We start from the raw sequence: 14663 nt of genomic DNA, 5'->3' as shown, positions 1-14663 counted from the left end.
TCCCTTCTGAAGCTCATAAAATAATCTGTGGTTATGTTCTCCTCAGTCTTTCCTCCCTATTGTCTTTCCAAGTAGAGCGCTCCTTTTGGGGTTCACAATGATCCCCCAGGGGAAGGAAGCAAGCTGGTCAGATGAGGTATCTTTAAAGGCAAGAACTGAAGAGCTCAGAATCTTCTATAAGTAGCCTTGCAGAGGTCACACCTGAGTTTGACCAGGTGATTTAAGAAGTTAGTAAAGAACCAGTTGGCCCTGAGATAGGTATGGCTAGGAATGTCTCCATTCGTTCATTCATTCATTTAACATTGACTTCCAGCTTGTTACATAACATAACATTAGAGATACAAATGGCAAGAAAGAGCTCAGATAAACAGGCAATTACAATCTAGTTTGATAAATGGCATGAAAGCACTGTAGAGGGGCAACAAGCCTATAGGGAGTGGGGAGGGAAGGGATAAAGACATGTCAGGAAAGCCTTCTATTCAATACAACTAGGAGAATGTATCTGAGTTGAGAGTTGCAGGTTTAATAGGCGCTAGGGGAAGGGCAACGTATAAGATGCTGCATGGATAAAGATGGAGAGCAAAGTCGAGGAAAGCATCCTGCGTTTGGATGGCTGCATGAATGGCTGGAGTTTAAGGTCAAGGAGAGGGCACTGATACAGTGATGGAGAGAGGTAAGGCCCAAGTCACGGAAGTCTTTATATACCACATAAAGAAACCTTGGTTTTCGTTTTCAGCAAGGGAGCCAGTGAAAGATTTGTAAGCAGGGTGATGGGTTCCAGTGTGGAAAATGATTGGCAGGTAGTCAAATCAATTAAGAGATTGGAGAAGTTGTGAGAATGAAGAGAAGTGCAGGGATCCCAGTATTGCCTGGAATGAACAGCACTTGAGTATGATCATTGGTGGAGAGCAGAGGCAGGGAGGGAGGGAGGGAGGGAGGGAGGAACTTGTATTTTTCTGGCTCAGGAAACTTAGAAGGAAGGTGGTAGCAAGCTAAACAAGTCTAGAGGGAAAGATGGGTTCATTTTGGGGCATTCTGAGTTGGAGGAGCCTGTGGAGAGGTTGAGTAAGCGATTTAAAACATGGGTCCAAATGTAATGGCTACATTTTTGTGAGAACTGAGGAATGAGATGCTGAGAGGGGCTGCACATTAAAATCACCTGCAAGTTAAAAAATATATAATCCTGAGCCCCATCTGCAGAGATTCTGATTCAATTAGGGTTAGGGCTAGTGCAATTTTATATATATATATACATAAACGCAAGGGTCACAAAATTATGAAATGGGAGGAGGAGGTGGGATAAATCAGCATATTAGGGGATATTATTAAACCACAACTCGCTTCTCAGAGTTTGAGAGGTCTGAGCCAATTCCACATTTTGACAATGTCTATATGTTTCAAATTTTTTAAACGCTAAGATGAGATTACAGAAATTGAGGTATACTTTAGTTAGGTTTAGCAAATCAGTGCTTTTAACATACAATGACTCTATATATACTTCATCGGGAGGTAACATTGAAAATTTACATTTGAAATCTTTACAAATGGCCTTCCTGTCTGTCCTCTTGCATACATTTCTTGAGACCACTTTGACAATATCTGAAAATTTCAAAATGTTCATGTCTTTTGGACTTGCGAAATCTGCCTTCTCACAAGAAAAACAAATACAAAAGGATAGTCATTGCAGTATTGTTTTTAATAATGACACCTAGGGGAAAAAAGTCAAAATGTCCATCATTAGGAATTTGATTACATGGATTGTGTTATATCCATACAATCCAATACTGTGCATGGGTTAGAAAGAATGAAATAGGTCTACATAGCTGACATGAAAAAAAAAAAAGTCCATGATTTATTTTTAAGTGAGAAAAGCAAATTGCAGGGTAGTTAAAAAACAGAGAAAAGTAAAATTATTTATCACATCTAGCTTATAAACAGAGGCCTTGCCTCATCACCTCTAATATTTGTTAAGTGCCTACCTCCAGCTGAACCTATAACCGAATCCTTTTTTGCTGCAATGGAACAGATATTATTTCATTATAGATATGAGGAAAACCTTTTCCAAGGGAAGTCGAAATAGCTCAGTTGGGAGACCATTAGACTGAAGATCTAAAGGTCCCTGGTTCGATCCCGGGTTTCGGCAACGGTTCCGTGACTCTCCTCTTCTCAATAGTATGCGTACTGTCTCCGCCTCTGTAAGGAGGGGATCTCAGGCTGCCACCCAGGTCTCACTTGGGTCATGGATGACAATGTGCTTGGGTGGACCCGGAAGAACGGGCCGGTTTTCTTTCTCTTCTCTGGGAAGGAGGAAACCGTAAAGGGATTTATGTCTTTGCTTTCAAGCTGCTCTGTGTGGCCGGCCGGCTCTCCCCACACACCGTGCGCCGTTCGCTTTCTAATTCATCCCAGCCCGCCGACTTCTTTCCGACCACGTTCCAGGAGCTGCAGGCGTTGGACTGTCTCTCCGCTGGGACGGGCGCGCCGGGGCTCCGCAGGGGGATTTGGCGGTCATGGAGCCACCACGTGCGGGGCGCGGCGCTGCACAGAAAGAAATCCTCGATTTCAGCTTGGGGTTTAACAATAATAAGGACAGCTTTTGCTGATGGTGGCGGTGGCGGGGTGGGGTAGGGTTGGAATTCCTTTCTGGTTTATGTCTACACTAGCGTTACCAAATCAAACACAGGACGCCCAATTAAATTTGAATTTCGGAGAAACAATGACTATTTCTAGTATAAGCCTCCCAAAGATTGGCGTGGGACATAATACACATTCGTTATTTTTCTGAAATTCAAATTTAACTGTATTTTTATTCGCTAAATCGCAAACCACGATTGTACATCATCTCCCCACACATCTCTGGATGCGCCCCTCCACCCCACACCGCGCCCCCGGAAAGATATTCAGAAACTATAGTCAGGACGAAGTGGATTTCAGAAGAGACTGGTAATTTCTTATTCTCATCTCTCAGGTTTCAAAATGCATTTGCGTCCATCAGCTGATTTGTTCTTATCACCACCGGACAAGACCTTGGTGGGGATCACCAGGAAACACCCCAGGAATCAGCCATCTCACCTGGTCCCAGGCTTCCAGAGCTGTCCGCTCTCGCTTGGGATGGGGGTGGAGGAAAGGGAGATTTGGAAGCTGGAATGAATCTTAAAAAAAAAAATCGTGTTAAGATGATGAGCCACTCCATTCAAGGCAGTGCAATGGAACACACGCTCAGGGAATGCTTTCTTTTCTGCCAGCTCCCAGGCTGGGACATGGAGAGAGAGGAATGAGACCTAGTCCTCACATAAAAGGCAACATGGAGAGCTATTGCTTTTGGACCTATTGTTTGTCCTCCCCTTTCTGTTAATCTGTGCCAAGATGCCTGCTGATGAGGGGCTTCAGCCCCCAAAACTTTGCGCTCTTGGGTGGAAGGATGCATTTTGCTTAAGGGACTCTTGGAAAAATTCAATGATCATCAAAAGGAAGGAAAACAAAATGGTGGATGAATAGATCAGGCAGTTCAAACTTTGCATGATGTACGTCGCCATGTGTGATGGTGAATTTTATGTGTCAATTTGGCTAGCTATGGTGCCCAAATGCCAGTCTAGGTGGTGCTGTGAAGGTATTCTTTGGATGTGATTAACATTTAAATCAGTAGACTCTGAGTAAAGCACATTACCCTCCATAACGTGGGTGTGCCTCGTCCAATCAGGTGAAGGTTTAAGAACAAAGACTGGGGTTTCCTGATGAAGAAGGAATTCTCCTCAAGACTGTAACACAGAAAGCCTGCCTGAGCCTCCAGCTGGCTGCCCTGCTGAAGCTGGACTCAAGATGCAACATCAACTTTTACCTGAATTTCCAGCTTGTTGGCCAACCCAACAGATTCTAGACTTGACGGCCCCCACAGTGCCCTGAGCCAATTAAAAAAAAAAAAAAACAATAAATAAATCTCTATCCACCCAGACAGCATGCTTTAAAGTGTTACACACAGGTGGGCACCATACTCCTAGGAAATGTTGGGCCTTTGCCCTGAAAGGGCAAACCCTTCCCAGTTTCCAGCCTGAGGAATCCCTTTGGGAAGTATTTGGATACAAGCAAGAAGCTCCGAGAAGAAGACAGGTGTGTCTGCCTGCATCTCCAAGCTCGCAAGCCTGGCATACCCCGACTCACCTTTCAAGGCACAGTTCTAATGTCTTTTTTCCTGCCAGGTTCTGCTCTACCCACCTTCTAGTCATTCCTCGGTGTTACCAAAGTATATATTCCTTTATTAAAGCATTGATTACACGGTCCCAAAGGTCTGCTACCAGCTCTATCGTGGCTCCCCAGTGCAGGGGAAGAGACCAGGGATGGTGCGGGTCAGCAAGAGCTTCCCCGGTGGGATGGCGGTTAAGCTGAGTCCTCAAAAGTGCTTTGGGCGGACGCGGGGGAAGAAGTGAAAGGGAGGTGGCATTCCAGTTAGAGGGAACACCGTGAGCCAAGGCCCAGAGGATTGAAAAGGTATAGCGGGATCTGTAGAACGAAAATAGTGGCGTGTACGCTTGAGAAGTGGAGGGAGGTGGGTTCAGCCTACCCAGAGTGGGGTGAGCGCGCGTGCGCAAAGGCCAGGCCCGTGGGGGCGGGGCGGCCGAGGGTGGCGAGCGGGGCGAGGGTGGCGAGCGGGGCGAGGGTGGCGAGCGGGGCGAGGGTGGCGAGCGGGGCGCGGGCGCGCTCTCAGAGCCCAGGGTGGTGGTGGCTGCCACCACTTCTGGCTGGATCCCAGATCGTCCCTTTCAGCTCATCCGTTTCGTGGGCGCCTAGGATGGGAGCAAGGAACTGCGAAGTGGTGCTTCTCGGGAGAAGTAGCAGCTTGGTACCTTTAACACTGAACTGTGGTCTCCGACCCTGTGCGCTTTGGGTTTAGGACAAGGAATCGCGGAGGGGCGGAGACAGTGAGTAAGCGGTTTCTCCTCCCTCCGCAGGGTTTTGCAGAAATCAGGATTCACGTTTGCCAAGGGATCTCTATATAAAAGAGGACGTGTTCTGTTTTATTTGAGAAATATGTATTCATCTGCCAGGGAACGACTTAATCACCTGCTTTCCATACTCCCCACTTCGCCTGCCCGGCGCCGTGAGATCTCTGGACTGGAATTGAATTGAATCACACACAAAGGAGTCCGGAAACTCACCCGGTATCCCGCCCATTAGCTGCAGCGCAAACGATTACATGGCTTTCATTCACCGGAGTATAACGTTTCTCCATGAGCCCGGATAGCTCAGTCGGTAGAGCATCAGACTTTTAATCTGAGGGTCCAGGGTTCAAGTCCCTGTTCGGGCGAAGATTTTATTTTTTAACAGGTATTTTAAAAGTGAGAACCAGCTTTAGGGGCCTCTGATTTTTAGCCGGTTGACTTTGGAAAAGGGAGTAAAATGTGGAGCGTGTACCCTCCGTTTCCAACCACTTCCCGGAGGTAAAAGCCAGGCAGACACTACGGGCCTTTGTGCAAAGGCCTCCAGGAGATTCGCAGTGCATAGCTGTAGGGTCTAAATAAGCTGGCTTACTCGGCAGCCGCCGACGGGGCTGCTTGGTCTCAACTACTGCTGCAATTAAAGAAAGGGGGACGAAGCCTTCAGGAAGTCGCTGGGGCTCCCGCAGTCGCCGCCTCCCTTCGCTCTCCGTGAGCGAGCCCTGCAGACCCTCTCTCTCGGGTTCCCTCCGTCTGGGTGCCTGAGGATTGTGGGACGGATCCTGCACCCTTCCACTCCACCTTTCTACCCTTCTAGAGAATATTTTTTGCGCTCTGAAAAGGAAGAGGTGCCATCTAGAAACTGAAGCACCAAGCAGGGCAGCTCCCCCTCTCTACCGAGGTCCAGTCTCTCCGCTAACCCCCAAAGTGTGACCCTGAATCCAGGGAGAAGTTGAGGTTGAGATGGCAGCTTCTGCTGGTGGGAGAAGGAGGGTGCCTGCTGGGAAAGAGTGCGTTTGAGGGGCTGGAATGCGAAGTGTCCTGGAGTTCGAAAAACAAAAATGTTAGCTCCCACTGACTACAAATTAATAAGGACAGCATTTGGCTCCTGAGAAGTTTTGAGGAAGTCGGGTTGTGGACACAAGAGCTCAGGCATGGATTCACCAAGACTAAACTAATCTTCCCTGTGAGGTGAAGGGACCAGGTACATCCTTGCTTACCTGGAGACTGAGCCTTCCTTGCTTCTGCCAGGCAACAGAAGAAAGTCGATCTTGAACTCATTAACAGGATGGGGATGTGGGCTGATTGAGTCAGCTGCCCTCTTAGGTGATGGACTATGGTAGCTAACGTACCCAAAGAACGCTGATTGGTGGGGCAGGGCGAAGGTAGACGTAGAACTCAAGTGGGAGGCAGGGCCTTCACCCCTTCACCCTCCAAGCTGAATGCCTTACCCTGTGCCTACACAGACCCACAATTTTCTTCTCTCCAAAGCACAGCTTCCTCATCAGGAGAAAGGGAATAATAGTAATAGCATCCCTCTCATAAACTTGTGCTGATTAAATGAGGTAACAATGCATGCAATAGTGCTTAGTAGAGTCTTTGCCCCAAAGCGAGCATGCAGTACACTGCAGCTATTATTATTAAAGAGCTTTCAGTCTGGGGAGGGAACAAAAGACACACTCAAACAGGTAAGAAACCATTTCAAAGAAATATGTTCCCAATATGTGAAGATCATGAACCCGTATTCATGTGACTTGTGTTGGTTGGTATGTGCTGAGGCGACAGCAATGGTCACCGACGCAAGGAAGAGTGGGCTTCTTTCTTGAAGAAAGTGAATCATAGCGTTCAGGTGGCGGTCCAGGGAAACAAAGTAAGGGAGCTGAGGCAAACACTCGGATTTTGCCTCTTCTTCCTGAGGAAGTCCCCTGGAAAGTGATCAAGTCCATTTCTGGCAACCTTGAAAAGTGGAGTCTCTTTGCTCCGATCATTTCCTGGCTGAACAAGAACACACCAGGTGGGGGAAAGGAGAGGACAAGGGGAGGAGAGCACTGAGACCTCCTGGCTCTTTCCTCCTTCCTGTCCTCAAGTTCACTCCCTCTCCCTTTCACCAAGGGGTGAAAAGTGAGAAAAAAGCAAAACAAAACAAAACACCAAAAATAAAAAGGAAAAGACAAATCAAAGTCTCTCTCTACCAAGACCTTTCGAGCTTTGGAGCTGAATAGCCCTGCTTCGGTTCTGGATGATTTGAGGGCAAATTAGTTATTTCATTTAAAAATTATCATACTATATCAACCTTAAGGCAGGGGTGGGGGGGTTGGGGACTGAACTGACACCACGTAGATGACGTGCTGGGCACACAGTAGGCACTTAGTAGGTGGCTGTCTTTCCTCTTATTAGGATCCTGGGGAGACGTAGAAAAAGCCTTAGGAAGACAATAATATGTAGCCTGGGACAACTTCCCCACATGACAGAAATTCTTTTTCTCACTGCCCTCGAAATCTCAGAGCTAAAATAAGATGCAATTTGGAAGGTGAAATTGGGAATTGGAAAGGTAGAGATTGAAAGAAAGTCTTTCTTAGTTTTTTAATTTTTTTCTTTTCAGTTTCCTTAACAGGGTTGAAAGGCCCGTCATCCTCGCCGAAATAGCTCAGTTGGGAGAGCGTTAGACTGAAGATCTAAAGGTCCCTGGTTCGATCCCGGGTTTCGGCAGGGCTTTTGCTGACTCATCATTGGACGGGACTGGAGTCTGGAGTACCTTCCTTTCCTTACAGTGTCTCCCCTGAAGGCTCACCTCCCTCCCCGATCCCACACACTGCGAGGATCCTAAGAGCTTAAACCTCTTAAAGATGTCACAAATCATGGAATGACCTGGACCCAGTCCACTTAGACTATGTGTCCGATGTTTCATCGTGTGATGGCCACCACTTCTGGTCTACACGTAGAAGGTCTTGAGTTTGATGCCAAGTATAGTTACGCTGGGCTTGCAAGTGTTTCTCATTGACGACAGACATGAAGACTTCAAAAACGTTTGTCTATACACGCAAGTCAGGGTCCTATCAGCGTGTTAGAAATTTGGTGAAGAATGGTTCTCGGCTGAAGCTGTGATTTATAAGCACGTGTGTTGACCTGAAATATTTCTTGGAACCCCAGTTTTCTCACCGCGCTTTTAATAAACAGTGCGTGAACTATTATCACTTAGTGCCAAAATTTGCACATTTACTGCCAGGAGAGTTACCATCCGTGACTCTGACGACAGGGGTGCAATTTTCTTGGTTATGTGTTTATTGATGTTTTCTATATAAAATGATACATGTTAGTTTTAAGGAAAAAATATCTGAAGACAAAGTATCTATCATACAAGGTTGGAAGAGAAAAGACTGAGGTTGGAAGAGAAAGTTATCAGTCGCTTTCCTCACCTTTCACTTTTTCTGCAAAATCCACCGTTGGTCTGGCCTGGGTTGTAAACTCCAGGAGGGCTGAATCAAGTGTGTTCTGCATAACCTCACACCCGCTCAGCGAGAGTGGTGTGGACGCACACTCAAATTTGTTTAAGGAGTTTAAAATAACCGCCCGCACAGGGACTTGAACCCTGGACCCTCAGATTAAAAGTCTGATGCTCTACCGACTGAGCTACCCGGGCTCGTAAAGGCAACATTGCTCCTAGTCTATCCGCAGAAAATAGACCACGTGGCCCTATTCTTTTCCTATTCGATTAAAATCCCGAGTCTTTTTGTTGATTATGTGAGTGGTGAAACTGCAAAATCAAGGTCGGGAAGGCGTTTGGCGAAAGAATCTTTTCTGATCCCATTACAGAAAGACTATAAAGAAAATAACTGCCTGCCAGACCATGCTTCCACCCCAGCAGCGCCCCCTCCCCTCGCATCCTAAAGGGAGCATCCCAGGAGGAATTCTCCAGATCTAGGACATCTGGATTTCTAAATCCAATCTAGGTCTGTGAAGAGTCCCGGAGGGTCTTGCGGGTGGAATCTTATGAGTAATTGATTAGGTCTCCAATCTTTATTAGTCAGAACCCATCCAGGACCAAGACCCGGTCCTGGTCCTCAGTGGGGCGGGAAGGCATGCAAAACAGAAGTCAAGCGCTTTGATGGTGGGAAGCAGGTCAACACCAGAAGTAAGCGTCCTGCCAAGTATTCCAGCGGGAGGTGATGGCCAGATGAGCTACCAGTGGTGACTGGGGCCCTGAAGGCTTGGGAAGAGAATTTTGAGCAGAGGGTACAGCAAAAGGAAAAGGACCTTCGCCAGGGAATCTGAACATTTTCCTTGAAGCTCCCATTGAAAGGTTTGGATCAGGCTGGATTTTTTAGGAAGTCCCATTACCCTGGCAGCTGTGTCCTGCATATAACTAATGTGGACACACAAAAAACAAAAAGTTTCCTGCCATTTCAGTAAACAACCCATGTTGCCTACCATTCCACTAAACAACGAATGTTGCAGCCATCAAGCCACCAGCCACTGCAGCTTCCCTGGTGGTGCGCCCAGAGGGGAATTCAGGATGGAGAAAAACAGGATACTGGTCCTAGATAGTTAAGATGCATGTCAAAGGAATAATTTCAATGAACCCAGACCCTTGCGTCTTCCCATACTTAGAAAAGCACTAAAATAATTAACTTGAGATGTCTGCTTTTTTGGTGTGTGTGTTTGGCAGTAATCATTTGATGTTCAACTACATGTTTTTTTTTCCCAGCAAAAAATCCTATATATCCTGGCCCCTCCCTTACCTTCCTGGAACAGTTCCTCAGAGCTGAGAGGCCGATTCCCTGGCTATAGTCTTCAGGAAGGTCCCTGAGTAAAACGGAACTCTCAAGTTTTAGGTTGTGTGTTTTTTCAGTTGTCACCAATAGGCGCATTTTTTCATTACTCCTGTTTCTTCATTGCCACGTTATTCATCGAGGCATTGGATAAGATCCCTTGAAAGGGAAGGGAAGGGAATCCTATGGGGTAGAGCCTCATAACCATTTTAGCTGTCCTCGGATTTCAGAGACACGCTGAACTCTGTGGGGGAAGGATGACGTCTGCAGTCTTTTATGGAGAAATATATCTGTGTAACCGAGCAGGACCCTAGGAGGCCTTCCTGGGACAGAGACCCCGAACTCCACCTGGTGTGCTCCACCTGCCTCTTGTTTGTAGAAAAGCTTTAGTCTCCCAGGCCTCCCAAGAGTCAGAAGAAGCTAGCTCAAGAGGTAAGGATTGGAAGAATGTGAACATATAGTAACAAAAGCTAGCGGTTGGGCCAGGAGAACTGGTAACAATGTAAACAGATCAGCCATATAGAAGTCACAGAATCTTTAGTTCTTCCCTGAAGGACATAGACAACGGTGTCTGATGCACATTCCTGAGTTGTTTTGCAGATACTGAAACCACCACCAGAGGGAAAAAGCTAACTGCATGATGACCAGACCGTAGCCTTGACACAAGCTGCTCCATCTTGGGCAGTACTGAATCTATGACTTGCATACTTCCGGAAATTCGCTTCAAGGAAGTGGAACCAAACCGACCCTGGAGTTGAAGATTAACTGTGCTTAAAACAAGATGATTCCGACCAGACCACCGCATGAACCGTTTTGAGATGATTATCGGAGCCGTCTGTGCTGTTCTGCACGTAGCCCGCACCTGCACACCCCTGAAACTTCCTGTGTTTTCCCTATAAAACCCTTTTCCCTCTAACTGGCAACTTGGAGATGGTTTTGGGGACACTAGTTTGCTATCTTCCCAGGTTGCCGGCTTCCTGAATAAAGCACCAACCCTTGTGTCTCTTGAACACTGACTTTTGCATGAGATCAGCTGAACCTGAGCTCGGTTCCGGCTCCGGTTGGTAACCTCAGGAACTATGAACAAAGTTTAAAAAGTAATCCACTAGGGAAAGATATTCACGTTATGTTAAACAAAAATGACAGAAGGTGCTAAACCATACGTATGATATAATATTTGTGGAAAAGTCAAACGATGTGTATATGAATATATATCCTTTAATTATATATATATTTGTTTGCATATACATAAGAGATGTTTAAGGGTAGAAAACAATCTGATAAAAATGACCACCTTTTGAGGAACGGCAATGAAGTGTGTGAGAAGAGTCTCTCACTGTTTCTTTTACGTACATCTGTATTACTGCATTAAAAAAGCATGTATTGTTTTCAATAATAAAATAAATGAAGAAGAAAAAAATTGTCAGTTAGATTATTTCATCCTTCTGAGATCACGTAGGCAGCCCTTTAGATCAAAGCATCCCTGATCCTGTATTTTCTACAGATCCCAGCAGAGGAAGGTGAAAAGCAAATTTCCTTCCCAGTAGAGGCTCCCTCCATGCTTCACGGTTTTGGAGGGGAGTATCTGGTGTAGGCGAGGAAGGACTTTTTCCCTCTATCCTTCTTAGTTCTGGCTGGTCTAAGAATTAAATTGACAAGACAGATTAACAGAAGAAAATTAAACAAAAGTTTAATAATATGTGTACATGGAAGGGACCCAGGAAAATTAAGTAACTCGCTGAAATGTCTGAAAACCTCACGTTAAATATTATCTTCAGCTAAAGCCAAAAGAGGATGTTGGGGATAGTGATTTGGAACCTCAAAGGGGAAGAAGGCAATTGGCATGAAGATGGAAAAGCAAATGTTTGGTAAACCACGGTTTGCTGGGCCATGCAGAGACCATGGGACACAGAGAGGAATTTGAACGCTTTTAGACTTTGCTAGGTTTCTCTCTGTCTACCCACCTGGTTCGTACTATAGTAATCTATGGCGATAACTCCTTTCCTGGAACAGATCCTTCATCTACATTCTTTAGGCAGTTAGGGAGAAGGTCAAAAGTCAAACTTTCCCCCTGAGAAGAAACTTTCTTGCATTCTTTCTTCTTTTGGGCCTTGATTGTTTTCAGCTCTAAACAATCCGCATGTCAGAGAGACATTTTGGGGTGGTAAATTTTGCTCCCCTACACTGGTATTGAAAAATCACCAGTGAATTAGGTGCGCTTTTCACAAATGAAGATGTAGATCCCTAAGAATCATATGACATGGCTGGATTTAGCCAAGAAAAATAAAAAGAGCCTCCCCCCAGAAAAAAAAAAAAATTGCCTGTAAGATGAAGCCAATCCTCTGGGGGAGTTAGTGAGCCTTCGGTCTAACCTCAGCTTCCTACAACAGTTCTGTACTCAGCTTTGAATGTAACGCAGGAGAGCGTGAAGATTTGTTTCCTGTTCCCCTAAGGCAGACTAGATTGACAGGCACTGAACCCTGAGAACAAGAGTCTCAAACTGTGTATAATCAAGTGTTAATGGTGTGGAACTGGGCTGCTTAGCGTAGAGACAGTTAACTGGAGCTGTGTGTAATTTCATTTAACAAACTATCCTGTTTTTTTTCCTACGCACCACCCCTCCATCCCTCCGTCCGCCATCTTGAAATGCCTCCTCTCCCCACTTCCTAAGTTCTTTGGTTTGGGAAGTTCCCTCTGATCCTTAAAGACAGGGGTCAGAACTTGCCGCAGAGATCTCTGCTTGATGCTCTCCAGAGGGGTTTGGGTCCCGAGGACTCTGAGACTGTCCGTATGGCTGCTCCCACCACAACCTGCCTTCAACACCTGTTTAATGGTCTGTCTTTCCTCCTAGAATGTTTCTGCTGTGAGGACGGGACCTCTCTGTACATCTCCACTGTTATCCAAGCAAGCTCTCAAAAACTGCTGAATGAATGAATGGACAGTTGACTGAGGGCCAGGGGTCAGGGAAGGCTTTTCGTGGGGGAGGAGGGGGCAGAACTGGTCCTTGGAAGTTTTTGTTTGGTAGAGAGAGGGGAGAACATTCCTGTCAAGGTGAATGATTTCCATAATCAAATGGAATAAGTTTGTCCTGAAAAAGTTCTATGCCACTGTATTGTGCCACCCCACTTAATTCTTTGTAAGAGCTTATCGCCATCTGAAATTCTCCTATTTATTTGCTTGTTTATGGACCATCTCTTCCCTCTGTCGCTCTGTCCTGTAAGTGCTTCTGGACAAAAACCTTGTCGGTTAAGGACCTTCTATTTTTTTTTTTCTTTTCTTAATGTTATTTTCTGTTTGGTTTACTTTCTTTTCTTTTAAATCTTTGCATTCCCACAACCTCAGCGTTTAGAACGGTATTTGGCACATAGCATGATCTTAGATAATCGCTATTTCAAAAAGTGAACGTTTTTACTGCGCAGTGTACCTCTCGCCCCCTCCCCTACAAAGTAGTATAGTTTCACGCAGACGTTTACTTTTTACCTTCTAAACCATCGGTTCTGAAGCTATTGCTACACTTTCTACGTCTGCTATAAACTTTCAGATTAAAAGGTCACTGCCACTTAACCACTCAGGCTGCAAAATGGAGGGCTCACAATCCTTAAATCCTCAGGAATTAGGAAAAAATGATTCAGGTCATGTTCAGAAAAATACTCAGTTGTACCAGAAGTGGGGTTCGAACCCACGAGGATATAAATCCATTGGATCTTAAGTCCAACGCCTTAACCACTCGGCCATTCTGGTACCCGCCAATTTTATGTTTATTTTTACATAACCTGAGTAATACTGAGCTACGAAAAGTTGCACAATTTAAAAATTTTATGCCTTATGTAAAAGAACAATACGGGGATGGGGGGGATGGGAAACTCAGTAACTTTCATCACATCCTGCTAATTTCCTCATGTCCAGTCACCAGAAACTGGAGCAACACGAAAGCGATGAAGACTCAAGTAGCAGGATTCCTAACACAGTCACGTCTGAGGACACCACAGGGAACTGGAATGGGCTCCTTTTCAAAGTGGGCGAATCTCATCGGAAATCGTAGGTAATGTGTTTGTCTTCCTCCTAGCTCTTTCCTTATCAAAACAAAAGCGACTCTGGTGGGACTCGAACCCACAACCTTTGAATGCCTCCATCTAATCTAGAAGTCCAATGCGCTATCCATTGCGCCACAGAGCCCGACGCGTAAGAGTCCTCCGCGTTGCTTACATCAAGGCAGGAGCGGCGTCTGTCTGGGGGACGGCGCCTGCACGTCGGGCCACGCTTTCTTTCTCGCCTGCACGTCGGGCCACGCTTTCTTTCTCGGACAAACGGGGGAGCCCGCGTCGCCAAGGAGAAGCGTGGATGGGCATTGCGCTTGAAAGTCTGAAATCTGAAAGTTTCTTTTCGCGAGCGATCGCCAGGCATCAACTCTCAACCTCATTGCACATCGGGAGGAAAAAGTCTTTGTGTGCTGTTATTCTATCCTGGCACAACCGTACAACGGGCGGTTCCATAGTGTAGCGGTTATCACGTCTGCTTTACACGCAGAAGGTCCTGGGTTCGAGCCCCAGTGGAACCACAGCAGAGAGCTCTCCTTTTTCAGGGATACTTTAAGGTTTCTTTTTGCCAGCCGGAACTTGAGTTTTACTCCAGGAAGTGAGAGACGCTGCCGTTTCCAACCGGGCTCCGCGCTGCGCCCCGAAGCGCAGGCTAGGCTCCAGAGGTGCCTGAGCACATCGTCCACCAAGGCTGCCCCCTCGTGGCGCCACTAGGGAGGTGCAAGCGGCCCCGCCCTGCTCAGGTCATCGCACGTCTCTGCGCCTGCGCACTCCCGACTACCTCCCGCAGTTCTGCCTCCAGGTGCCTGGGTAGGAGTCCGGGTCCCGCTCCTTCTAAACCCTGCTTTGCCATCTTTCAGTGTTGCTGCCACCACTCAGGGGTTATCCCGAAGGTCACCTCTCTCCTTTGTTGATTACTTCCAAGT

The 14663-nt window shown here is 46.4% G+C and overlaps 7 non-coding genes across 7 annotated transcripts; 4 read left to right on the top strand and 3 right to left on the bottom strand.

The window, feature by feature from the left end:
• Positions 1 to 2070: 2070 nt before the first annotated feature.
• TRNAF-GAA (transfer RNA phenylalanine (anticodon GAA)) lies at positions 2071 to 2143 on the top strand. The gene has a single exon. It is a non-coding gene; the product is annotated as a tRNA-Phe (tRNA).
• A 3086-nt stretch (positions 2144 to 5229) lies between these two features.
• Positions 5230 to 5302, top strand: TRNAK-UUU (transfer RNA lysine (anticodon UUU)). Its single transcript has one exon. It is a non-coding gene; the product is annotated as a tRNA-Lys (tRNA).
• Positions 5303 to 7567: 2265 nt separating this feature from the next.
• Positions 7568 to 7640, top strand: TRNAF-GAA (transfer RNA phenylalanine (anticodon GAA)). Its single transcript has one exon. It is a non-coding gene; the product is annotated as a tRNA-Phe (tRNA).
• Positions 7641 to 8498: 858 nt separating this feature from the next.
• Positions 8499 to 8571, bottom strand: TRNAK-UUU (transfer RNA lysine (anticodon UUU)). The gene has a single exon. It is a non-coding gene; the product is annotated as a tRNA-Lys (tRNA).
• A 4787-nt stretch (positions 8572 to 13358) lies between these two features.
• On the bottom strand, positions 13359 to 13441 carry TRNAL-UAA (transfer RNA leucine (anticodon UAA)). Its single transcript has one exon. It is a non-coding gene; the product is annotated as a tRNA-Leu (tRNA).
• Positions 13442 to 13789: 348 nt separating this feature from the next.
• TRNAR-UCU (transfer RNA arginine (anticodon UCU)) lies at positions 13790 to 13876 on the bottom strand. The gene is given in 2 exon segments: positions 13790 to 13825; positions 13840 to 13876. It is a non-coding gene; the product is annotated as a tRNA-Arg (tRNA).
• A 309-nt stretch (positions 13877 to 14185) lies between these two features.
• TRNAV-UAC (transfer RNA valine (anticodon UAC)) lies at positions 14186 to 14258 on the top strand. The gene has a single exon. It is a non-coding gene; the product is annotated as a tRNA-Val (tRNA).
• The last annotated feature ends 405 nt before the right edge of the window (positions 14259 to 14663 follow it).

This window comes from Eubalaena glacialis, chromosome 10, assembly GCF_028564815.1.
Source record: "Eubalaena glacialis isolate mEubGla1 chromosome 10, mEubGla1.1.hap2.+ XY, whole genome shotgun sequence".
Taxonomy (NCBI): domain Eukaryota; kingdom Metazoa; phylum Chordata; class Mammalia; order Artiodactyla; family Balaenidae; genus Eubalaena; species Eubalaena glacialis.
The sequence above is the reverse complement of the archived record's forward strand: the minus strand, read 5'-3'. Positions and strand labels throughout refer to the sequence as shown.